General features: G+C 49.3%; 1 protein-coding gene and 1 pseudogene across 4 annotated transcripts in view; one reads left to right on the top strand and one right to left on the bottom strand.

Annotated features, from left to right (window-relative positions):
- drpr (multiple EGF like domains draper) overlaps window positions 1-26088 on the top strand; it is a 97440-nt gene that overhangs the window by 15272 nt on the left and 56080 nt on the right. The gene's annotated exons all lie outside the window — the stretch shown is intronic.
- Window positions 19033-19582, bottom strand: LOC149339132 (uncharacterized; annotated as a pseudogene).

Here is a 26088-nt window from a genome sequence, read left to right as displayed (position 1 = left end):
GCTCCTGGAAAAGAAATACAAGCTAGGTTCATTAACACTTCTGAAGTAGAGTCTTCGGTCCTTCGAATTCACATCAACCTGAGCTGGTATTGAGCTTCTCCTTGCTAAGAGCTTCTTGCTTTGCTGTTCGTTGCTCAACTGTCTTGTTCGCGCTTCATTTCGTGCCGGCAGAACAGCGAGAGCGCTTCGCTTACGTGCCAAGGAAACCCAGCGACGTTTCGATTTCTTTGGACTCTTCCTGCATCTAACGGCGTAGTTGTCGCCTGGAGGTAAATGTCGGCAGACGTTGGAAGGCCGTTCGCTCCTCGTCGATGGACGTGTCGGCTGATTGTTGTTTCTTGCCCCGCCAGCCGTTCTGTGAAGCCCTGGTGTTTCGGTGTCAGAACAGCACCTGGAAATTTTCTGAGCGCGGCATTTCCCCCTCCACCCCTCCTTTTGGCGTTTTTTGGCCCGTGATATTCGCACCGCATCGATACTATAAAATGTAAAATCGGTGATAAGATTGTCGGTTTGTTTACAAAAATAGTTATTGTTCTAATAGGAAGCGAAGGTTATTGTAGAAAATAGTTGCTCTTCTTCGCCATCGCACGACGTATGACACTCCTTTCAATTGTAGGCACAGTTCACCCGATATAACGTACCTTTTCACGTCAGCCTACTTTTTCATCTTTTGCATTTGAAAATATTGTAAATATCCGCGATTTTTCGTGCGAGTGTTTTGTGTGTGTGTGTGTGTGTGTGCGTGAGAAAATGAATGTTCTTTACAAATCAAGTTCTCGAAGTCGTGTGTGCACTCGTATTATGTAGATATTGCAGTGAACGAAAGAACTAACCCTTCCGTCTTATTACAGCAGAAAAATGACTAAGCTATCGTTTGGGCGCAGGCTCTTTCTTTTTATTTTTTTACCGGTGGCGTATAACACCCCCCTCCGAAAAATATTTCTGGCTACGCCACTGCTGCGGATATTAGATAACAGTTGCCGCGGATGACGAAGCAGTTGCGCAAGGCCTGCACCCCCGGCGCTCCGTCAAAGGTTGAGGCCTCACACATACCTCGTGTTTTTCAGCTCTGCTAGTGAAGTAGTGCTTTCGCTCTGAAAAGTGGTTCTGGCGCAGTGGGCAAAGCGCAGGCCGCCACAGCTGCCAAATGCATGGTTCGATTCCTGGTACAGTCTTTGTCAAAACAAACCAGGCTGCATGGTTGCTTCTCAGTCGTATAGTAAAGCTATTATGCCTGCCCTCAAGCTCTAAATCTCTGCATGGTAAGGAGAACCCCTGTTCTCACCTTTGAAGAACTTTTTGATCTTTAGGGAAGCCATGAGGGCTCTACTATACGAATGAGAAGCAAACCATGCAGCCTGGTTACTTTTGACAAAGACTGTACCTGCCAAGCCAAGCGCGCTTTCTTTCCTCTTAGCCGGTGAAGAGCGTTCGTTATGCATTACGTACTTGGGACATATTTTCGTGGTGGTCTTGCATAGCTCACGTTCTTGGCAAATTTCAAAATTTCGAGGAGGGCGCGGCACTGTACTAATAATAAGGTGTAGAAACGGTTGCAGTTACTCAACCTGCTCTACGGCTGTGGTCGCCGTTGCAAAAATGCGGGCCCTTTCGCCATGGGTGGGAGTGAGCCTGGGGGCGGAGCTTCGTGGATTGACGAAGTTGGGGACGCGTAAGACCAATGCCGAGACTCGTCATATCCTGAACAGCTTGTGGCAGCCCCCTGTGGGCCTCCTCTCTCGGAGCACCCGAGCTTTTGTTGCGCCACCACTTGTTTTGGCTGCACCGGTCAGGCGCCTCGCTCGTAGTTTGTGCGTAAGCTTTGCGAAATGGGAGGCGGGAGGAATGCACTCCGGGTTGGAAGCCTTGAAAGTCACGAGGAACTTACCACTACATTGCACGTGTGTGTGTGTGTGGGGGGGGGGGGGGGGGGGTAATGTCACGAGGTACAGGCAAGCGGAAGTGAGCTCAGCTCTTACAGTTTAGCGCAGGGTTAGTGCTAGCAAGTGAATATGGAAAAAAGCTATTGCTCCGTTGTAGAACTTTTCAGAGACATGGCGATAATATCAGTGTCGTTCAATCAATTTCATTTGATTGCCCACGTGGGAATGCATGCTAGTTGCAGAGTGTTCTGTAGTAGAACGAATCACACTGCTTGAATGCGAGAAATTCGTCGGGGCATTGGGACAAGGAACGGCAGAAGCCAAGTGATTGGCATCTGAGATTACCTCGCCCTTCTGTTCCAGGATGCACTTGCAACCAATCAGGTGTTTCAGCGTCCCGTTAGTATACGTGCGGCGCTGAGCCCTTCCTGCGGTAATCCTCACTCTCTGAAAGCGCCGCTGGCAAAGTTAGGTTCCCTTCTGTCCATGATGTAAAAAATAGCGCACAGGGAACACACGGGACGGAAAGTAAACGACGCAGACAAGCGCTAACTCGCAACTGAGGTTTATTGCTGACGCGCGCAATATAAGGTAGTCACTTTAAAAACATAAAACAAAAACAACCACAAACAGTCCCTCCTGGAAAGACCAAGTCAGAGGAAAAAATTGAAATTGAAGCATCAGGCGCCACTCATCGCTGTGGAAGATCAGTTAAAAAACCATTATCAAAAAAGGAATTCAATGCAACGCTGAGGCTAAAAAATCGATTTCACAGTCTGCCAAGTTAACAGAGGGCTCACTGATACACGGATTCCGACATTTCCTAATATGGTATGCCTCCATTATCTCGCGTACACGCTGATCTCGATGTCTGAAAAGTATGACAGTACTAGAAAAAATCGGTTTACAAGTTTTCCCCTTCTGCTCTTCTTTTTTGCTACATTCCCGGCAATGCTCAGGAAGATTGCCATAATGATCTTTTAGGGAGTTACGGTGTTCACCAAGCCTAACGTTGAGGCATCGCCCCGTTTGTCCTACATAGACAGCTCCGCAGGACAACGGTAGTTTGTACACTACACCCAAGCTGCAGGGAACAAACGGGGCGCGGTGCCTGACGGTGCATCCGCGCTTTTTTCGCTTCTGTCCTGGCGTTAATAAACTCCCAATGTGTTTTATTGTCCCCCAGAGAGAAGTAACAGTGACACTCCACACCTCTTCCCCACCCCCTTTCCCTCTTCCCAACTAGTGCCATTCGCATAGTCAGTGAACATTTGGCATTATGTGTTGATGTCTTATGTTATCACTCCTCTGATGGCCGTTGTGAGCTCTGGCAATATAATTAAAATCAGTGACTCAATAAAAAAGCAGTCGCTATAAGTGCAAATCCGGTGGCAAATGTCAGAATCAGAATGACTTAAAATGTCATGGTGAAAGCCGACAGAAATGTGTGTACATTGACTGCGCATTGTCGAAAGTGCCCGCTCTCACAGAGCCCTCTATTTGCCGAGAATGCGAATATCTGTGTCGACGTCCGCGCTGACGTCATTCGCACGAGAGAAAGTGCCACGTAGTTATTTCTGTGAGAAGGTTAAGAACAAGACCGCCGCACCCAAGTAATTAAGGTCAACGTGGTGACGTGCCTCCAGCGTTACTATCCCGTCTGGAAGGGGCGCGCTGTAGGAGCGACGGCTTCGTGTTTTGAATTCTCGCGGCGTCTGCTGGTGCGCTGCAGAATGACGGGAGCGGGCACAGGTCAAGGGCGTATGCTACAGCGCTGGCTGGCTGAACAAGTCGGTGGCCATTCCTCTTTTCGTCTCGCCTTCTCCGAGAATAATCTGACAAAGCTCAGAATTCCAGTTCTCCGTTTCATACATAGCAGGCAACGCTGCGGAGGTTGCTAAAGTAGTGCGTCCGCGAAACCATATTACTCCGCCACGTATCATTCGTTCTTCTCGAAACTCCGGTCATTGTTTGTACAGATACAAAGAGCGGTATAAAACGATGTGGTAGGATTGGAAATGACGGTCGAAGCTGTGAGGCGCTCAGTGTTCGGGCTCTCTGGCCATAATTTTCACGGAGAGTGAACTACTTTTTTGGCACGGATTTAGTAGAAGCGATTCGCCCTACCAACCGCGTATCATACCGCCACGTGTACTTTTTGCTTCTCGAAATCTCGACGAGTCGCAGGACGAAAATGTTGCGTAAGAGGTAGAACGAAGTCCAGGAGGTGCCAGTCACGGCACTTGAGATTTGTCGCAACGAAATATGTTTGTGTTCGCTTTGGTTCTATGGCGAACTATTTTTTGCGCGCGAACAGGCGCTCTAGCTTTGACAGCGTTGCCTGCATGTATGAAACGGAGTGTAGTGTGAACATCGCTCGCACTGTTCAGGAACCGCTGTAGCAGATAGGACTCGCCGGCAGAGCGGCTGAGGACCGTCGCCAGCGTTTCGGCCAACATCCGAGATTTTATTTTCCTTCGACTGGTGGATATGATGTGCGTGTATTTGCAGGTCTCATTTTATGGATACGGTGTAGTGTACTAGACTGCCAATGTAAAATGAGCGGCCCAGTGACAAAAGCAATCACGGTAATGCCTTTTTTTAATGTTGAGCGCCCTCTCGGGGCGCTTCCGATAACAACAGGCAAGGTAAACAAGCGCAAAGTGGCAAGTTGCGATATCATGCTGCCCTACATTTGTTGAACCGCTAAATGTTACGGAACTCCGATTCGTGGTCCGACCAGAACAACCGTGCGGCCCCGTTTCTGGAGGTTAGCAGATTGTGGTTCACGAGCTTAGCAGCCAGTGGTTAGGAGCGTCGTGGAACTTTTCTGTCTCCACTGTGTGTATGTTTTTGATTATCTTTGGGCAGCTTTTCTCAGTACGTGTTGCAGATGGCGCGACAGTCAGCAGACTTCTTAAAGGTGCATTAAAGATGAATCTGAACTCGTCTTTTTTCCGCGGGAACTCCATCTACACTTTCCGGGCGTGCTTAGAAACTTCGAATTATTGACCTGTGCGGTCGATTTTCCTAATTTAAATTGTTTTACACGTCCCGGACCCCGCCTTTTTGTGAACTCACCGCAGACGGTAGGAGGTGTCAACTAACGCGTGGAGTGCCTTTCAGGCAGTCTTTTGGCGGCTTCACTTTCGTTTTTATTTTGTTTTTAGGTTTCCATGACTAAATATATCCAGTCAGAGACGACATAGTTGCAAATTAGGCCCACGGAAATAACAATACACTTGGACTCTGTTTTCGCCGACCGCTACGTATCACTCCGCTGATGGCAGAGCGGCAAGCCGCCACGGGACTGGTTGAAAGGTTGGTGGACTCCTACCGTCTGCGCCGAGTTAAAAAGAAACGCGGGAGCGGGGATGTTTAAACCGATTTAAATAAGGCAAATTGGCCGCGTGTGACAATATTTCGCAGTTTCTAAGAATGCTCGGAACGTGCAGATCGAGTTCCCGCGGTAAAAAGTCGAGTTCAGAGTCTTCTTTAGTGAACCTTTAAATATTCGCCCATCGAGAGAGCCGGATTTTGATCGATAATTTCAACAAGGGAAGTTACGCAAGCCGTATTATGAAACAGAACTCGTGCCGTCAGATGGCGCCACCCGTTTAGAGTCAACCTTACCCCCGGGATCTCCGGTATGCGACGCTCGCCCGCGTAAGTGTTACGGACACAGTTGGACGCTCGCATTGTGTGGATGGCCGGTGGTAAACAACGCACCCCGTTAAACGCCGGGCGGTACGGGGGAGGGGTGTTGTTTCGGCGGCGCGGTCGTGCCGAACAGCGGTGGAACAGGGGCGTCCCATCCGGCCGCCCTTGTTGGCGGCGACCTCGATCGGGTCGTGTGCCGCGGACGTCCCAGTTGGCGGGACTTCCCCGCTCGGCCGTCGGCGGGCTTTTCCTGCCGCCTGCTGTCCGATCGAGCGGAGCCGATGGCGGCCCCGCAAGAAGCAGCCACGTGAGCTGTCTTCGTCGCGTTGTGGCGAGCCCTTGCACAGCCAGCCAGTTACAACGCTGATCCGCTCGAACGGCTCCGGCGGAAGGCAGTCCTTGGGAGGGAAGTACACAACGCGACATGCTCGTCCGTAGAGTTGCGTGTGCGTTACGCTCGGGAACAGGGAAAGCAAAGTCTTGTCAACAGGTGCTAGCTTCGAAGCCGCATGCCACTTGTATCCACTGGAGCTTCCGAGACGGAACGCTTGCGCGCAAACGTAACCATACGCGCGACATCCGTTTCGAAGCGACTAGGGTCACCACATTTTCATGCGCGCCCTCCCTGTATTGTTTAGTCGGTTGCAACTTAAGTCTGCAGTGAAGCTCTACCCACATTCAGCCTTCGCGCACAGAATTTCTCCGCGACAAAAAAGTAGTCCGCTGCTTAAACGCTTCTTGTTACGTAAACAAGATGCTTATGACAAGAAAAAATTGAACTCTAGAATTTTTACACGCGGATTATTTGATATAGTCAAACATTAAAAGCTGATTTCGTTTACAGTTGCGACTGGCCAGCGGAGTGATACAGGACGCCGCGGACTGCGGCCCAGTGTTAGCAGCTGATGTTTTTTAAGTTGTATCCTACTATAGCTTGCATTGCCACTCCGTTGCTCGGAACGTCTGCAAGGGGAAGATTTTCGTCTTCACCCTGTGAGACTTTGTCCGTGGGTTTGGGCTGATGAGCACGAGCTCGCGGGTTCGATCTTTTCAGCGGTGACCTCGATTAGGCGTCGGCGACGCGCAAAAACGCCAACTCCGTGCAATTATTGATCCGGGTACAACTTTATTCTCTGTATTTTTGCCTCTCTCTGGGTACGCTCACGTTTCTCCGGCAGCAGAAGACTCATTTAACGCCGAGAAAACCGGGCATTAAAAAAGCCGCCAGTCGATTCCAACTCATGACGTCCTTGCCGAGAACAACGTGTTGGCTGCGTAGCGTAGCCTTCGAGATCCGTGACAAAAATCAGTGTCGACGCACGCATTGCACTTGCGAAATCGGCCAGTGATGGCGACACCTCCGTTTTCAATGAGGGTGGTCCTTTTGTGATGAGAACGCTGTACCCTGTCGGTACAGGTCAACTGTAACGCTAAAGGTATTGTTGTGAACCGAATGCGCTACTGACACGTGCCGTGCTTATCTTATGAGGCCCACCGACCAAGCCATCTGTTATCGGCAGTGGTCCCGGTGACGTCACTAGCCAAGAGGCTATAAAACTACTAACCGCTAATAAAGCTCGTTCCTTCTTCGCCAACCACTTGTCGATTCACTACAGTGGCGACGAGGATGGGATTTTGACGATTTTGACTTAGACTCCGGTCCGCTGTCGGCAAGCGATCTGGCTGCGATGACTGCGGACGATAGCCAACTCGCACAAGTCCGCGATTACATTCAGAACGGCTGGCCACGATACTTGCAACCTGCTCAGGAGCCTTTACGCGCATACATGCACAGGAAGGACGAACTGACGTCCAGCCATGGAATCGTGTACTGGGGCCATCGAACGGTAATTCCGAGGAGTGCGCGGCTACCAATGCTGCGTATGTTGCATGATGCTCATCAAGGAGTAGCGGCTATGAAGAGATTGGCCCGTTCTGTATTCTGGTACCCAGGACTCGATCAAGACATTGAGAAGCTGGCTAGCGCATGTCCAACGTGCATAGAATGGGGCAGCATGCCCCCTGCACGACAACCCGTGCCTTGGCCAGAAACAGCGGAGCCGTGGTCTAGAATTCATGTTGATTTTGCAGGTCCTGTGGAAGGTCACATGCTGATGGTTGTGGTAGATTCTCATACCAAATGGATCGAGGTCACTCTAATGAAGACAGCCAGCTCGGGAAAAACAATTGAAGCACTGCAGACTATGTTCAGCCGATTCGGCTTGCCGAGGACCCTTGTGACGGACAACGGGCCGCAGTTTACTAGCGAGGAGTTCAGGGCATATATGAAGCGCAATGGCATCAGTCATATGCGGACCGCTCCCTACAAACCCCAGTCTAACGGTCTGGCGGAAAGGGCGGTACGGACTGTGAAGCACGGGTTAAACAAAAACACGCGAGGTAGTTTGCAATCTCGCCTGGACCACATTCTTTCTCATTATCGGCGCACTCCCCTTCCCAACGGGAAGACTCCGGCTTCCATGCTTCTCGGATATCAGCCACGCTGTTTATTACACAATGTGGTATCACGACCCTTTCCTTCTGCAGATGAATACTACACCGGAAAACCGCTGCACAAGGAAATCTGGTTCAAGAACTACGGAGTGGGCGACAAATGGAAACCAGGCGTGGTAGAGTCCACCGAGGGCTCACGCATGACAACCGTAAGGACAGCAGATGGAGAGCAACATCGCCGCCACCTCGACCAACTAAAGACAAGGAGGACCAGTGTGGAAGGGGCTGACGTTAAGCCCCAGGCACCCACGGAAGCATCAATGGCTGAGGACAGCGCAAGAGCATCGGTGGACTCGCAGCCTCAAGGTCACGGCAGTGGGGAGAGTGGGTCCCAACCAGGACCGGACAGTCAAACGACGCCAGACGCGCAAGCCGAAGACTGTACAAACGAAGCACAGGGAACAGACGGCGCTGACGCACCGCGTAGGTCAAAACGGCAGCGTCGGCCCCCAGACCGCTTCGCTCCTTAAGGGGGAAGAATTGTTGTGAACCGAATGCGCTACTGACACGTGCCGTGCTTATCTTATGAGGCCCACCGACCAAGCCATCTGTTATCGGCAGTGGTCCGGTGACGTCACTAGCCAAGAGGCTACAAAACTACTAACCGCTAATAAAGCTCGTTCCTTCTTCTTCGCCAACCACTTGTCGATTCACTACAGGTACAGACCCCCCCCTTTTTTTTTTCCGGTAATCGCTGGTGATCGGGCTTGTTAAAACCAAAGCCACATATGGACAGTTTATAGCTACAGGCCAGGGTCTTTTTTGCTTAGTCTTGATATTAGCGGAGTCGGTGTGCCAAGCGCTCACCCTCCTCTCCACACTGCGTCGGCCTCTTATGGATTAAATGTCGGCTGCCCTCTAGCGCTGATTGCGCAGAGCTCGGTATCTATCTCGGAGCGCGTGGCTAGCTCGATCTTTGAATGTGGCATTTCACCGGGCGCATTTGTTTTTCAGTCCCGGACTGTCCGGGACTACTTGCGGACTCGAGTCCGGTATTTGTTTTTCTCGGACAGCCCGAAAGCTCCGCCCACCTGCTTGCATCGCCATAGCAACGCGTTCGTTTTTAGCCTATGGCAGTCCGCGGGCTGCTTGGGGCTGCTGAGAAGGCAGCAGACGATAGCTGCGCGCCGCGCTGGCAGCCATATTAAGTTAGACTCCGTGTGCATTTTGAGTGCTTTTCGTGTTCCTGGAGGTCGATATCATGCGTTAAACCTTCACATGAGCTCTGTAGCTCCTCTCTGAGCCATCGCAAGACTTTTTGTTCTTGCATCTTCGTTTATTTTCTTGAAATCCACCGCACACGGACGCGCGTTCGGAGCTGCGAGCGCGTATTGTTTGCTCGTGTCGTCAAGAGGTTCTTGTTCGCTTGTTTTGCCCCATGCTGTCTGTACGCTTACCTGAAAGCGTCGCAGGTGAACCACTCGTATACTGGAGCAGCTATAGAGCTTGTTGTCAACATTTTTGCGGAGGCTTTCGTCTATCCGCCTTTCCGCAACGAGTTGGGCTACTTTGTGCGAACTTCGCCGCAAGCAGTAGCGGCGAGCATACCTCCGAAGCTGAGTTCTGTAATGCACCTACGCTAAGCTGACAGTACAGTCTTTAAATCGACTCAGTATCATGATCGAGCGCACGGCGTTGCTTCGGCGTCGTAGTGGCCGTGGCTTGCATCGTCTGCTAGCAGATGACAGCGTCCTTGTACGGTAACCGAGGGGGAGCCCGGCTCTGGCGCCGTGTTCGAAAGCAGCCTATGGCAAGTAGGTCATGTGACCATGACGCTTTTCCTGTCCGAGCGGAAGCCGAGACCTGCCAGCAAGTAGTCCGGGACTGGAAAAACAAATGCGGCCACCGTTGTGATTAGATAAGTGAAAAGCATTAAAGGTGACCCCTCTGCATCTGTACGTTCTAAATGAAGCGGCTCCCCTCGTTCAAAGCGTAATATGCGCGAGGATGCGAAGACAGCGCACGATGGCAGACGTAGCACAGCCTTGTTTCGTTTGAGGCGGCCTCGATTGTCGTGAATCTTCCTTATCGTGTGTCTTTCCGATGACCTCCGCCTCTTTGCTTTTTTTGGTAAAGCTTCAAAGGAAGATTATACACGCGCTCACATCAGCTGTTCTCATGGTCGAGTGTCGCCGCGAGTGCGGTGTCGCCACTGACATCGTGCGCAGAGATAGGCATTACAAGCACCCTTCCCCCATTGCCCTCACAGCAGAGAGAGAGTTTATTTTCTGCGGCGTATTGTCTAAGCCTCGTTGTCTAAGTGGCCACCATCAGTGTTCGCGTGGCGGTAGTATAGTGCGTCCAAGCTAGATGCCTTATTGTCTCTCGTTGTAATAAAGGAGTGATTACTCATTGGCGTCCTCCCAAGCGCAGCCAAGCGGCTTCGCTGCGTATGTGTGTGTGTGTGTGTGTGTGTGTGTGTGTGTGTGTGTGTGTGTGTGTGTGTGTGTGTGTGTGTGTGTGTGTGTGTGTGTGTGTGTGTGTGTGTGTGTGTGTGTGTGTGTGTGTGGGAGTTGGGGGGGGGGGGGGGGGGCTAGGCTGTGAGGGAATTTTCGTTGTTCCTGTCTCATGTACAGTCGCGAGTAAAAAAAATATTAGCACAAATCACAGGCGACCAGAACCAGGCGACCAAAACCAGGCGACCAGACCTGCCTATCGGGCCGTTTCCATATTTACAGCATAGGGAGGTGAAGGTAGGAAGTGAGCTTTATCAAATTTAAGTAAAACAGCGCTATACACGGGACGAAGGAAGAACAACACAGGACAAGACGCTACTAGCAACTAGATTTTTATTCCGCCAGAAGCAACATATATATCCGGAAAGTAAGAACACAGAAACATAAAGATAAACTGTACAGACACTCAGATACATAAAGTGCTTTGTTGTTCTTCCTTCGTCCCGTGTCTAGCGCTGTTTTACTTACATATAATGTACAGTACCAACTTGCCCAAGCCTCCGCCTTAACATAAGCTTTATCAAACGTGCCACCGCCCGAGCGTTGAAGTACCGATCCTACGTGACTGTGCATGCAGCATTTATTTTGGCTTGTTTATCACGAACAAAAATGGCTTCTTTTTTATTACTGTTTTTTCAATGCCCGTGATGGTTTGTCAAAAGGTACTCGCGGGAACAATAGGCTGTATTAAAGAAAGGAAGAGAGGGCGAGAAAGGAAAGTAAATTTTTCTGGGCCCGTGACAGTCCGCTGAACCCCCTAATACTGTAGAATGGGAACGGCCCGGCAGCCTCGTTATCAGCCTCTTCGTCACCCGTAGCGCCACGCGTTGTCATTCCTGCGCTCCGGTGTTTCCTCATGTATGCTAATCTTTTTTACTCGCGACTGTACACACGTAAGGCTTCGCGCTGTGTTCACTGTGCCGGGTCCGGTCTTCGGCCAGTTGATCGGGGTGCACGGCTGTACGCTCGCGGGTACGTTATTATTGGCGCATGGCCTCATCGCATCCGGGCTGCTCGGTCTGATTTATTTCATTCGTTTCTATATGAGTGCACGGACGGTTATGGCTTCGGTTTGTAACGCTGGTGTCCTTTACAAGGCATGATCAGAGCCTTTGAAGTGCACTGTCTGTTTCCTTCTTCTGGCTCTGCGGGGGAGTGCCAGTCTTCGGGGCAGTGCGCATACATACAGTGCTCTTTAAATGAGTATAGGCACCTAACTTTTGTGTGAGTGTTTTCTTCTTTGTAATGCTGCGTAAGGCATTATTATGCGTGGATTTACCATGTAGTATTCTCCTACGTCCGCCAAATAGTTTGTAATCGAATTCCTTTCTCGTGCTGTTTCGATTTCAGTTTCAGCAGCCGAATAACTGTGACGTCAAAGGGGGGTTATAGGTCACATGATCGAGGAAAAAACTGCTTGTGCATTCGTTGTCATTCCGGATTTGGAGGAAGGCTGGCTTCAGCACTGTAGTGAATTAGAGCGATGAAGTAACGATTGTACCGCGGCTTTTCTATGCCTGACGTGACGTGTAACCACACTGACGTCACAGCCATCGTTCGGCTGTTGAAACCGAAACACCGTGAGAGAAAAACTCGATTATGAATTATTTTGCGGTCATAGGCGCATACCACACGGTTTTTCATCCATAGTAGCGTCTCCCGCATCGTTGTAGAAAAGAAAACATGCCACCAAAATACGGTGTCTGTACACATTTAAGAAACTCGCATAGACAATGGCGTCAGCTTTTCCTCTTGTTCCATCAGCATTAGCGGAAATCAGTCGCGAAGGTAGTCAGCGTGTGCCTTCTTTCATGCTCTCTCACTTCATCGGTGAATGCTGTCGCGCTTTCCTGTCCCGGCGACTTGAAATGCGGCGCCAGTATTCTGTTCTCGAAAATCCAAAGCGCAGGAGGAGACAGCAGGACTGGACTGGACGTGGCCAGGATATTCAGTCTTTTTCCTCAGCTGTCTCTTTCTGTAGAAGGACAAAAAGAAAAAAAAAAGAAACGTTTGTCCACCCCAGCCGTGTTATCTCGTCTTCTCCTACTCTTTGAATGTATCAAAGTGCTACCTGACCTGGCAGTCAGCTCTGATACGCTACTTTTCCGTTTCTCTTTTTTCTTGTTGATAACGCTGTTGGTTGCCTCAGGCCAAAAAGGAAGTTGTTCTGAAAAGCAGTTCTAAGGGAGTCGGTCTCTGCGTATTACGAGAACCAAGACCTACTGAACTACAGACCTGAACACATGGCGGGGTACTTCAAAAGGGTGGAAATTTGGGCTGGTTGGTGCATGATCTGAGGCTAAAAAACAGCGCAAACGGGGACGAAGCAGAGAGAGGGACACGACGCTGACTAACAACCAAGTTTTATTGCACGTTCACTGGTTAAATACCTCTCGTTCGTGCAAAAAAGGAAGGAAAAAGAAGAAAAAAAAGAGAAAGAGGGAAGGCGTGATAGACGAAAATCCACGTGGCATGAGATTATGCATTCATACATAGTTAATTTCGCTGTCGCGAAGTGAAATGGAAGGGATGCTGACGCACTCTTCACCATTTTGCCGAATGTTGATGGCTTCTTCAATTTCTCTCGTCCGTTGGTCTGGGTAGGTAGATATGATTGTGGTGTTGCCAAGTTGGGGAGCACATTCATGCTCTCGACAATGTCTTGCCAGTTCACTGCTGATGGCGCCTTTCAAAGATCTTTTATGCTCTTGCAGCCGTTCATTTAAACAGCGCCCTGTTTGGCCGATGTAGGTGGCGGGGTCCTGTGGAGCAGCGTGCGCCAACTTTCGTTAGATTTTTGGCCGTTGAGGGCGCTCGATTGACCTTTTCGTCTGCTGTTCATTCTTTACGTGATAAATATGGAAAGAAGGCTAGAAGAAAGTAATCTGGGTTATAATCTGTCGTACAGATTAGGCGGAAATGTAGTTGAGCAGCGACTCCCGGGTTTAATGTATGCGGACGATATTGTACTGTTAGCAGATAGCCAGGAAGATTTACAAACTTTGGTTAATTGCTGTGGAGACGAAGGAGAGACGCTCTAGGATTCAGTTTTAGCGCAACTAAATCAGGTCTGATGATTTTTAACGATACAACTGACCAGGTGCTTACAATACAAGGCCACGAAATACCCAGAGTGACCGAATACAAATACCTCGAAGGGCAGATATACACGGAAAAGCACGAACAGGCTCTTAGGGCAAAAGGACGAAGAGACGCCGGGATAACGAAACATAGGGCATTATGGGGGTACAACAAATATGAAGTACTAAGAGGTATTCGGAAAGGAATAATGGTGCCGGGACTTACTTTCGGCAATGTGGTTCTGTGCTTAAGGGCAGAAGTTCAGTCGAGATTAGATGTAAATCAGAGAGCTGTTGGAAGATTAGCACTAGGTGCCCACGGCAAAACCACAAACGAGGCAGTACAAGGGGATATGGGCTGGGCATCGTTCGAAGCACGGGAAGCTAAGAGTAAAATACTATATGAAGAACGCCTGAGGAAATGGACGATAACAGGTGGGCAGCTAAGGTATTTAAATATTTATACAGAAAGAGCGTTGACTCACAGTGGCGGAAAAGAACTAGAAAACTAACCAGTAAGTATGCAGGTCATGAGGACGGAGAAAGAAAGAGCACTAAACGACAGGTTAAAAACGCGGAAGTTAAAAATTGGATGAATTCAATGGAAAAGAAACATAATGTAGAACTATATCGATACTGGAAAAGGCAGATCAGGAAAGAATTTTTCTATGATAACTCAAGAGGCAGTGCCCTACTTTTTGAAGCTAGGTCAGGCTGTCTTAGAACGCGCAGCTACAAAAAGAAATTTAACGAAGAAGATGACACATGTGCCGTGTGTGGTAGATCTGTGGATACAGTTGAACACCTCATAATAAAATGTGATGGTATCCATCCGGATGTCGATGCAGGCGCAGTCACTCTTCCTGAGGCCCTAGGGTTTAAAGATAACAATGGTCATGTAAATAAATCTGCAGTGGAAGTTAGCAAAAAGCGATTGGAGGATTGGTGGCTGAAAAGCAGAGATGTGGCATAAGGTTAGAATTATAGGAAACTGTAGTTAAAGATGATGGCGATTCTTAATGAGAATTGCCAACACAGTAAACAAAAAAAGTAACAAAGAAAGAAAAGCTGAGCATGGTGGCAATTGCCTCCACCCCGTTTCAAAGGGGGCGCTCCTATCCATCCATCCATCCATCCATCGTCTGCTATGGTCATCATCATCGTTTGCCATTTTGTGCATGCTATATAATATATTTGTTTTGTCTTTTTCTGCTGTCTTAACATCAGCAATGAAAATAGCCGTAATAACGACTTTTCTCGCTCTGGAAAAGTGTAAAAAAACGTCTTCCTTTTTGTCCGCTTTCTTTTCGTCGGCACCACCGTGCCTAGCATAGATGAATAGATGAATATGATTACGTGGACAAACGACAAAACTGCCCTGTCTGAAATAAAATGATGGAGGAGGCCATTTTCTCAGCAGGTGTATATTAGCGCCACGCCGCCCGTAATGTTTCTATCCTAGCGGCAAAAGGCATGAACTAGAACATGCGCGCTGGAGCAGGGCCATTTGTGCGGTTCTGCAGTTCAGTAGGTCTTCGGAGACACACGTGCACATTAATGTGTCGTAAACACATCCCGCCCCGCAATTAAAGGTTTCTTCTGGCGTACAGGCTGCTCTGCCATATTAGCGCATTCAGCCGCGAACATGCGGGATTGACTCATCACGAGGGCGCGGACTCAAGCGCGGGGAGAGAGGCTGGCATTAAGCGCGGCGTCCTCAATGTTCCCACCCAGCGCGAGAGACGACAGCCTTGGCTTTCGCACCGGAGGACGAAGATGAGAAGGCAACGTCGTTTTGTGAACGTGCACGCCAAACGTGGCGCTGACGCCGAATGTGGCGGCGGTGGCGACTCGCTCGAGAAAGCGTTATTCGAGGTCCGAGCGACGCTGTTATTTACTTCCGACGGGGCCCGGATCGCAAATGAATCCGGCGACCCGTCGTCTGGGCCCGGGATTACGCTGTCACCTTTGAGAACGGCGAGGCTCCTCTGATCTGCGGCCGGCTGTCCCTTTGCCGAGTTTTTATAACTCGCACAGCCGGCGCGCGCGGATCGTTTACAGGATATTCTCGGACGGCCTTATACACGACGGCCCTGCCGGCAGAAACTTTCATTAGTGTAGATACTCCGTTCGCAGTTTTGGTTCTCTTTGCGTTGTTATGTACTTTTGTTTTTGTCTCTTCAAAGCTAAGCGATTACTCGCCTTGCAGGCGTTTCTTCGCAGAGAGTCTTCGTTTTTTTTTTTTTTGCTTCGTTGTTCTGTATTGGTCACGACGCTGCTTCTTATACGGGTGCTTACGGTAACTTCGCAGTATCTAGACATGTGCAGGTGCGGAAACTGGAGCACGCTGTTGCCTTATAACGTTCATCACTCGTTGCCTAATTGAAACCGGCAGCCGTGACATAAGCAGGATAATAGTGGACAGTGTTTCTTTTATCGCAATTATAGAACGGAATAGCGTGCTCAGTTTACTTGCGTCTGCACATGTTCTTGGTGAGACAGAACGGTCGTCGTGTTTCTTTCAGATGTAATGAATATATGAAGCGCTAAGCGACAGGGCGAATGACTTCGGGGAGTGGGCTAATATTATGTGCTAGCTGCAGCATGCAAAGCATGCGAAATACAATGTATATTGAGAGTTATAACATTGCGCGGTAAGGCTGAATCCTTCAAATCGAGTGGTGGGTTACGCCACCTATAGCCATGGCTCGTGAAATTTCACTCCTCTTGATTTTAGCCACCAATCGGATAACCTTCGCTTGGTTACTTCTACCCGCTTAAATTCTATTTTTCCTTCACCGTACTTTAACCCCAATGCTTTGAATAAATCTGCCCCACTGCTTTCAACTGTAGGGCGAAACCCTTTGCTGAAGAGTATCAAGTTTTCAGCCGTTTCCTCCTCCTCTCCACACGCACAGCACAACATGTCTGTCTCGTGGTACCCGACTCGATATGTCTTTTTCCGCGTACTGCCGGCCTGGCCTCGAACAGCAAGAGCTTCCCCTAGAATTATCGTAGATATTTTCTTGGCCAATTTCCTGCTTAAACATTCTGCATGTTCCTAGTGGCGATTTCGTCAGCATCCCTGTTTTCCACAGAGCCCTATCTGTTTCTTTAAACTTTTTCTTAACCGATGATTCCTGATTTGATTTGCCCCCCCCCCCCCCCCCCTTTAAGAAAAAATATAATGACTTTCTTTAGAAAGTCTAGTGACTTTTGACATTAGGATCTTATGCCTTTCTCATGACTTTCTTGTGATTTTCCTAATGAATTCCTAATGGCTTTCAAAAACGAATTGGCCACCGTGGTTCTAGTGTGTTCTTAATGTATGCTCTTCTGATGATTTCTTCTTGACTATCTCATGTATTACCTGCCGTTTCAAAACCCGATCCAATTATGGGGATCAGTAATGCAAAATAACAGGCAAAACAAAAAAGAGCAAAAACAAAAAAAGAAAAAAAAAGAAGAAACTGCACGCGGATTCGAACCGCCAACCTTAGACACCCTGTTTTACCACGCTAACCACTACACCACACCACTTTTTTTTCATTTATTGCATCTTCACAACGGGTACAAAAGAAGTAAAACATGTCAGTGTGTACCCTGTTCCTCTTCTCCAAGATACGGCATGTCATGAATGTGTTGAGCGCCTCGCGGATCAATATTCAAAGGATCCATCGGGGTTTTTTTTTGTATTTATTTGGGCGTCAACATGGGAAAGAACTAGTCGAACAAACTTATTCTTGCCCGTGTAGAGAGGAGGTCTCGGTCTTGTTCATTTATTTGTGCTACAAATCGTGTCCCGCTTTATGTTTCTTCGCGACCAGAACGATATTTTCCTTCGCACAGTTATGCAAGTTCGTTTATGTCGATTGCTACCAAGAGTTGTAGTATGCTCTGTTGAAAACATGCGTGGTGCCGTGAGAGGTTATCTGCGTGAAGTTGTGCTTGCGTACAGAATGTTACAAGTGCGATTTGCAATGCAGTACCTCTCCAATGTCACTAGAAAAAATCTGTATAAAGATTTAATTGAATCAATGCTAAATGTGTTGGATGATTAAATGTGTTGGATGACTTGGTTGAACTGAAAAAAATTTAACCTTCCGTGTCAGTGCAAGTGTTGCACTACACCACGCGACCAGACGTTAACTAGTCAGCTTATGTGGCGTGATATGTGTAGCCACAGTTGTTTCCTGTTGTAGCAGCAGCATCTTACATGCACGCACGGGAAAACAACGTTGTTCAGAAGGTCCTTTCAGGCCTCTTGGGGGTACCAACGTATTCCGAGCCTTGACATACAGCGCATTGGCCGTATCAAACCGCTTGGGAAACTACAAGTCTCAGAACGACAGCTGCCCGTTTTACTGTCTTAGCGCTCCTAATCCTTGGTACAGACCACAGCGTTGTGCAAAACTGCACTCCGGGGCATAAATTACTAGAATAATGCGCTAGGTAGCTTCAAAACCTGCGAGCATGGTAGCGACACACATCTTTCTAATCCATCCAAACGTTTGAATAATATAAACACACATGATGAGGTGACTGAAGATCGAGAGACTGCGCTGTCTTCTTTTTTATCTTTTGCACTGGTACATCGCATGCTTGTCACGGGTTTTTTTTTCTTGTTGCGTTCCTTTCTGCACTGTTCGGAGTTATATTGACAACAGCGCGCGCTTACGCTTGCAACGTGACGCACTATATGGAGCCTGCGACTGAGTGAGCCTTTGATATTACGTTGTTCGTTGCTGTATCAATGTCTTCGAGCTTATATTTTACACTTTGCAGACAAAAAGAAGTTCTTTCTTTCACACTTGCTGGTAGCACGTTTTTTGGTCACTCATATTAACGCCACCGAGCGATACGTTCATCGCATTGAATAACGATCAGAGGTAACGCCACTAGTCTGGACACTAAAGAACAAAAAAAAATCCAATTTTCCGTGTAATGTTTCAATAGCTAGCTGTCGAGAAGCATACTGTTTTTTTTTCAAGAAAATCTTCACTGGCCAGTAAACAACCTCTCTCTTTCTAGACTGCCGACGCTGTCATAAAAGCGCAAATTATAGCCCCCCCCCCCCCCCCCCCCCCCCGCCGCCCTCTTCCAAGTGCCTCCGGCGCTTGTTGCATTTATTTAATGCATGCCTTTGTGCGTACCACAAAGGCAATGGCATGAGAGAAATTCGTGTGAAATAACATCTGAATATGTTGTGCTATATCTCTGCATGGAGGTTAACGACGAGAAAACTCACTTGAGTGGCTGATGGCTAATAACATAAGGAAATCTTCTGTTTTAACGCCAAAGAGTCTCTGCTGAGTTTTAATTGTCGAAATACATGAGTACCTGCCTTCGTGGTGACCTTCTAATGTGTCACAAGGAATACATGAACATGACACCAGAAACTGAACGCTCATTTTTGTAAGGGCCCCTCGCCCTTCACGTCTAACTGCAATCCATATATTTGCTTGTTAGTTTTGTAGTTGCCTTTCTCCATTTTGTGTCGAAATTCCTCATGTACAAGTAACTGAAAACTTTCCTAGCCCACTCTAGCCTTTTCCTAGCCTTTTCTCTCAATCGCTCTCAAATTCTCTATAACTGTTAGCTTCTCTGTTCTCGAATGACGCCCGTCCCATATCACTTTTCACCCGCTGATTTGGTGTATTGTCATGTGCTCCCAAAGCTAGCCTCCCTACCCCGCGTTGTTTGATTTCTAACCTTGCTTGAACCTCCGGACTGCATTGCCGAAAGTCAGACTAGGAACCATGCCCCCTTTCCAGATCCCTCTCACCACTTCGTACCTATTGTAATTCCACAAGGCCCTATTTTTCATGGCAGCTGCGATCCTACTACCTTTAGTCATTACATATTTTTTATGCTCCGTCTGATACTCAGCACCATTATCCATCCACACCCCAAGACACTTCTACTTATCCACTACCTCTAGCGTGATCCCCTGTATCCTATTCTAGCCGCCCTCATCATTAAATGTCATGACTGCAGATTTTTCCTTACTGAACTTGAACCCTAATCTATCTCCCTCTATTCCTCAGATTTCCATCAACCCCTGCAAATCTTTCTTTTTTGTCAGCCATTGGCACTATATCATCCGCATACATTAGTATCGGTAATGTCTGTTGAGTCCATTCTTCTTGCTTGAAAATAGAGAGGTTGAAAAGCCCACAACTCCTTCGGCACCTGGCGCCCTTTGGGCGATTTGCGCATGCGCAGTGGCGACCCGCGGCAGCGGATCACAGTAGCGGATAGCGCTACCGCTATAACTTTCTAATGTATGCAGCGAAGCGCCCTGTGTATATTTTGAGTACGCAGCTGTTCTAAGGGCAGCGCTGCAGCATTTGTTGCCGTAAGCTTCGGCTTTAAATTTCCATTTTCTATCTCGCCCTAATACGAGGCTCGACGCTAGTTCTGTCACAAGCTCGAATGAATGAAATGGGAGGCGTGTACGCGTGCAGCATAGTCCGCTTTGTTACGCGAATGTATCCTGGTAGCAGCCCACAGCGGCGCAGTACTTTCCTTGCTGGGCGTGTGGTGCTCAGCCTTACCGTAGTACAATGATCTTCGGAAAGGAGTAAGTGGGGAAAGACAAAAGAGGAGTAAAGAAATAAACCAGACGCCCTTTTAATGCTTTCCGTCTTCCAGTTTCTCTGCGCCAAAGTTTCACTGAAGCAGTCACGCGCAGCTGAAGCCATCCGTCGCGCAACTTCCTTATGTCTCGCATCTGGCTGAGCCTCTTCCTTCGTCGCGCTGTGCGCCTTCGGTCCCGGATAGCACTGCGGCGTCCGCTTCAGCACCGCTCGACATCGGCGCGCATTCTGGGATTGCGCAACGACCTCGGCGGCCGAAATAACCGGCATGAACGACGACGAGCGAGCTGCGACAACGGAGCGCCACGCTAGTGCGCGCGCGCGCTGTCCCAGCCCTGCAGCTCTTCCAAAGAGCTCCGGGCGTTTCTAATCCCTCCGGGCGCCTCCGGAGTTCGCTGCTGTCGCCCCCTCCCTCCCCGCCTGTTCTCTCAACGAAATGAAATTTGCTGCGCGCCCCCGCCCGCCGCCGCAGACAAAGGAGTCCTCGCTCGCCGGTTTCGCAATGCACCCAGTCGTCGTCTCGTGGAGAGGGGGTGGCGCGCTATCGCGGCGCGCGATCCAGTTTTTACCCCATCTGGGGCGCCTTTTGGCAACGGCGGTGCTTCACCTTCTTCCCTTGTTCGAGCGCAGTTTATAAAGGCACATGCCTCCGGGCGCGGTTATTCTTGCTTTCGAGTCGCAACGCACGGCTCCGACTTCTCTGACTCACTACGAGGGTGGCGCGTTAATTGTTTTCAAAGTTGCGCGAGCTGCTGCCGCATTCCGCCGTATTTCTCCGCGCCGTTCGTTCCTGCTGTTATTCGAGAAGCGAAAACGACTCCAGCCGTTGCCTCCGGGTTCTTCATTTCGTTTTCTATTCCTTCTGAGTTGTCCTCTTTTTCGCGTACCGCTGCGTCACTGCTTTTGATGGAAACCACTGGCAGCCGTATACCTGCGTGAATAAACGGCGAAGTTATTTTGTTCGCGTGCGTGCACTTTCTGTCTTTTTAAATATCTGCGCAGGTGCGTGCACATGAAGGAAAAGAATGGAGTAAAAATGCCAGCAAAAAAACAGTAGCTAAATGACGCGCCTGTGCGAATGTTTTCCGCGGTGAATAGCTCCCTTCGTGTTGGGTGAGCGTCCGTTGTTAGCAGTGGCGTGTGTTTTCGGTCTTCAGTGCGCTTCCGTCCCGGCCGATTCGCGCTCGAGTTGACTGCAGGCCTGTTGTTTGCGTGCCTTGCCGGTTTCGAAAGCTAATTGAATTAGTAGACGCCTCAACTGTGCGGGCCTTTCCCAAATTCGAAGCACGAGTTTCGTATTCACTGGGGTGTTCGTCCTGTTCCGCAGTCTCGTGTGTTTTCGTACGCTTTGTATGTAACCGTTCTTTCCAGACTCCAACGCGGCTGCTGAATTTAAGAACTGTTATCGGTTGTCACCCACCTTTCTTTGCGATGTTCTTTTTTTACCGGCGCATTTCTTTTCGTATCACCGTAATCGTACTACATAGGCGGATCTCGACTATTCGAACGTGGAAAAGTGGCCGGAAATTTGTTCTAATGGTGCAGATATATTAAAGGTAGGCTTCGGTTAGTGCACTGGATGTTGACGGGACCAAATCGCCAGTTCGCGTGAAGCGAGTTTTAATTCACGAGATTTCTCCGGATGAAGTATCAAGTCCCTTAGTTTCCTGTTCTCAGAATTCAGGGAATAAAAATAGCCTGGTTGGCGGTCTCTTTCTCTCTCTCTAGTTGTCATGCGCAGTCATTTCCGCAAGTTGGATCCTGCGTGCGCCTGCCGTGGTTTCGCTCGTTTTCAGCAGGTCTACGACAGTCGCGTTTTGCAATTGTTTCCTGAGGTACGCCGCATTGGGCTGGGTATCATGGGCAACAGGAACCGTTATTAAACCTCGGGAATTGTCAGCATAGCGGAATGTGCGCTTATAACTCTTCGCTAGAATAGTCCTAAGCCACAGTGTCGTATACTGTTCAGGAGACGTATTCCTCGAGGAGCACGTACAGCCGGGCAAATCTTTAGCTGGCGTGCGTGACGGCCGCGTTTTCCGTGCTCCTGCAGCTTATGAAGGAGCAAACTTGCGAAAATATCATATCTAGGCACAGGGCCTTTGCTTAATATTGAGCTTTCTGCAAGTTTGCTTCGTCACAAAGCTCAGGAGCACAGTGAAAAAGCGGCCGTCTCGCTTTTACCGTGTGTTGCTGTGGGCTGCTTTGACCGTTATTCGAAGTGGTCAAGGTAAGGTGCCTAGAAATGGTCAGTACTACTCGGTTAAGGGGCGCTAAACGTAAACAAACGCACGGGATTATCGGCCGATATTTTCAAATCGCGCTGCAAAACAGGCAAACTTGCCGTGGCCCTTCCGGAAGGGGCGGCATCGCACCGTTCGTGTTCCGGCGAATTCAAACTCTTCTTTACGAGTCGAGAGAGTTCGCTGCTCAAAGGTTAGAAAAAATTCAGTCCAAAGCGCTACGGTTTACATATTCGAAGTACTCTCGTCATGAAAGCGTAACAACCATGCGCATCAGTGCTCGAATTCCAACCTTGTCTTGCCGTCGTAAAACGGCTGCAATGAAATTCCTTTTTGAACCTTTATCATTACGAATTAAATATAGTTAAGGAGGATTACTTAAAAAAAACCACACCGGCTCTCCATCCGAGGTAACCATACTAAACGCATTAGTCCATACTGGGCGCATTGTAACACGTTCAAGTTTTCATTTTTTCTGAAGGCAATCGAAACGTGGAATGCCTTAACGAGTGATATTGTTCACACTGATAATGCTGATGTCTTTTGCCAAAAAGTTGAACGTTTTTTATCCCAAGAAATGAGGCTACTTGACGCTGATTACTACCGCCTGTTCCACTGTGTTTCTATGTTCGTTTGTGTTCTCGCTTCTTATTGTGATAATTATATGCACGCGTGACTTGACTCACTCCTGTATATGAGCCTGAAGAAGGCTCAGAGTATTACTTAATAAATAAATAAAATATTGGGGCGCGTGCGCTCCACAGTTACGGGAGAACACAGGACGAAGCGCCTGTTCGGGCCAGTCGCCGTGGGGCGAATTACTCCGGTCAAGACCGAGCTGCGAAGCACGCATTCTCCGCCGTGATACAAGAAGAACTGCTCCTAGTCGACCACCGGAGCATGGGCGTCCGGAGGGGGGGGCAAGGGGGGGCGGCTGCACCCCCCTGGAAAATCACTCACTCGAACCGTGAGTGATGGCCGCACGCCAGGGGCGGTGGTGCGCTCAGCCAAAAGGGTAAAAGCAGCCCCGCTTCGACGCTTGGTCACATCTGCGAAATGCCGCGTCCGGGCGCGCGTCGTTCCGCCGTTTTCAAACCACGCCACCGCCAGCTCTGCTGAAGGACGACCTGTTGCAGACATGCAGCGGCACCGGCGAGCATGTGCTTCGAGCCGTCTTGAGATGGGTGTCTTTCTTTGATCTCTAGAGAGATAGCGACACGGAGGCACAGTGCACAGGGCACAGGTCGCTCGCTATAATCATGATACGTTCGTACGCCGGCCACCGATGAATTCTTGAGGGGGGAAGGACAAATCAGCCGTGTCCACCCCCGCTTTGTCGGGCTGCTCAGGGGCAAGCGGGCGACGAGTTGGCGCCGCCGCCGCGCGCTGTCTCCTCCGATCCACGGGAGAGCTCGGTGCGGTAGAAGCGCCGCTTTCAGAACCTTCGGCAAAGGGGATTAGCTGCTTTTGTTCACGGCGACGCAGTCTCCAGAGGCGCCCCCACACCAGCGTTCCTTGCGTCTTCTCCGAAAACCAGCGCCTTTGGTCAACGCAGCCCGATGGCGCCTGCCTGGCTCGCCTGTCACCTCTGGCTGGGCCTCAAATCACAACAGCGCCCATGTACTGTGCGTGTCAGTGCATTGTAAAGAGACCCAGGTGGTCGACATTATCCGAAACTCTGTACTACTCCGTCCCTCATAGCCTGAGTCGTTTTGGGGCTCTGAACCCCATAAAAGCACAAAAACAAATTTTCCGGCCGAATTAGTTGCGGGTGTCCCTTCCCCTCGGAAGTCGCGCGGCGTTCCTTACACCCCAAAAGTGCGCATTCGTGGATATTGTGGCAAGTAAGCCCTTGCACGTGTGCGCGCCTCTGTGTTTGTGCTTCGGTGTTTTTAGTGGCGGGTTGTCAACGAAGGTGAGAACAACCAAGACAGCGGACGAGAAAACGACGAGCGGCGAGCAGTGTGTGTGCGGTTGCTCGGCTGTGCGGATGCGCGAGCAAGATGGAGCGAGGTGTATGAAGCTGCGAGCGTGCATTTATCTTGTAAATAAGTTTTTGTTGTATATATAGTCATCTTTTGTTTTCAACGTACTCGTTCAACCATTTTTCCAATCAATATATATGATGACTGTGCACTGAGAGCGTGTAATGAAGCACAGAAATGAATTTATCACCCGTGTAACTACGCAATTCGCCCAGAAAAATCCGAGGCGCCTACAGTTGCTGTTCAAGGAAGACTGACTGAGTGACTGTAGTTGCGTGTTTGTGAACATATTGCGCTGTGTGCTGGTCATCAATTCGGGTGAGTCGAGAACCCGTATGCAGTAAGACTGAGCACTTCGAGTATTGATAGTATCTTTTTGCATTTTTATTAATTTTAATTGTTTCTTTGTTGATAAACTCCAATGTATCTCTACAATCCGCGCTTTAAAGGGACTATGAAACAAATTTATTGAGATTACGTAAAGATAGGCAATCCATCACTCGTCACTCCAGCGCAAGAATTTTTGAGCTAGCATCAATAACAACGAAGTTATAGGCGATTAAAAATCACGCTCCTCCTTTCCCCCCTCAACTCGTACGCGCGGGGTACCATAAAAAAATAAAGAAAACAGTTCCGGGACTGGGCTCCGCCCATGAACACGTCATTCGCTGACGTTCGGTTTACGACTTCCGGTTGTCCCACTCCCGAGGAGCAGCGTGCGTCGGCAGCGTCTCCCCGGTCTCTGCGCTTTCTTGGCTCCCGAACTCGCGACAGAAAGAGGTGGCAGAGGTAAATTAAAACCATATGCGCGAAGGCAATGCCCTCGCTCGCGCTTGCCCGAGGGGGTCGCGCGGCCGCTCGAGCAGACGATGTTCACCGCTACCGGAAGTGTGCCCGTGACGTCGAAGCTGCCGCGGCTCTAGCGAATGACAGCGTGTGGTGGCCTGCCGACGTCATGGGACTAGTGACGTCTGTTTTCCCGATTTTGGTTTCAGAATTGCTCCCTACGAAGACACCAAGCGGCCCGCGAATTTTAAAAAACACGATTTTTAAAAATTCATAATAAATTGCCGGCTCAGTTCCGAAGATTCATACTTGGTGTCAATGCTTCTGAGCATCACTTCTAACATTTACAAGCGGCTTTTAATTCTTTTCATGGTCCCTTTAATTTGCTGCTTGTAATTTTCTTTCATGTGTATATTTTACTTATTTTTTATTTATATATAAATAAATAAATTTACTCCGCAAATAGTGCCTTTTCGCTACGAATATACCCCCCCCCCCCCCCCCCCTCCGGCGCCAACAACCAATGGGCCCCCCCCTGCAAAAAATTCTGCGGACGCCCTTGCACCGGAGGTCGCCATCACACATCCCTGAAGTCACCCAGGGGTTTCCCAACGAAAGCCTCCGCTGCAATAACAGCGGGTCATATTGCCTGCAGTTATACTTAATCCGGCAAAGGGCCGGCCTCCCAGCTAGTGGCGTTGAGACGTGAAACCGTTTGATTCACTGTTTGAACTCCTTGCTGCTCGAACAACGAGGCCCCTCGATGAATCCCGACAGCGCCGCTCTTGCCGTCGCGGTGGAGGTAGCGGGGGCGCAGCGCGTCTCGTGACGGGGCTCGCTTGGCAGCAGCCTCTCGGTTGGGGATCACGTGGTGACGTCTCT

Source organism: Amblyomma mixtum, chromosome 6, assembly GCF_055824585.1.
Source record: "Amblyomma mixtum isolate Tamu chromosome 6, ASM5582458v1, whole genome shotgun sequence".
NCBI classification, from domain to species: Eukaryota; Metazoa; Arthropoda; class Arachnida; order Ixodida; family Ixodidae; genus Amblyomma; species Amblyomma mixtum.
The sequence above is the reverse complement of the archived record's forward strand: the minus strand, read 5'-3'. Positions and strand labels throughout refer to the sequence as shown.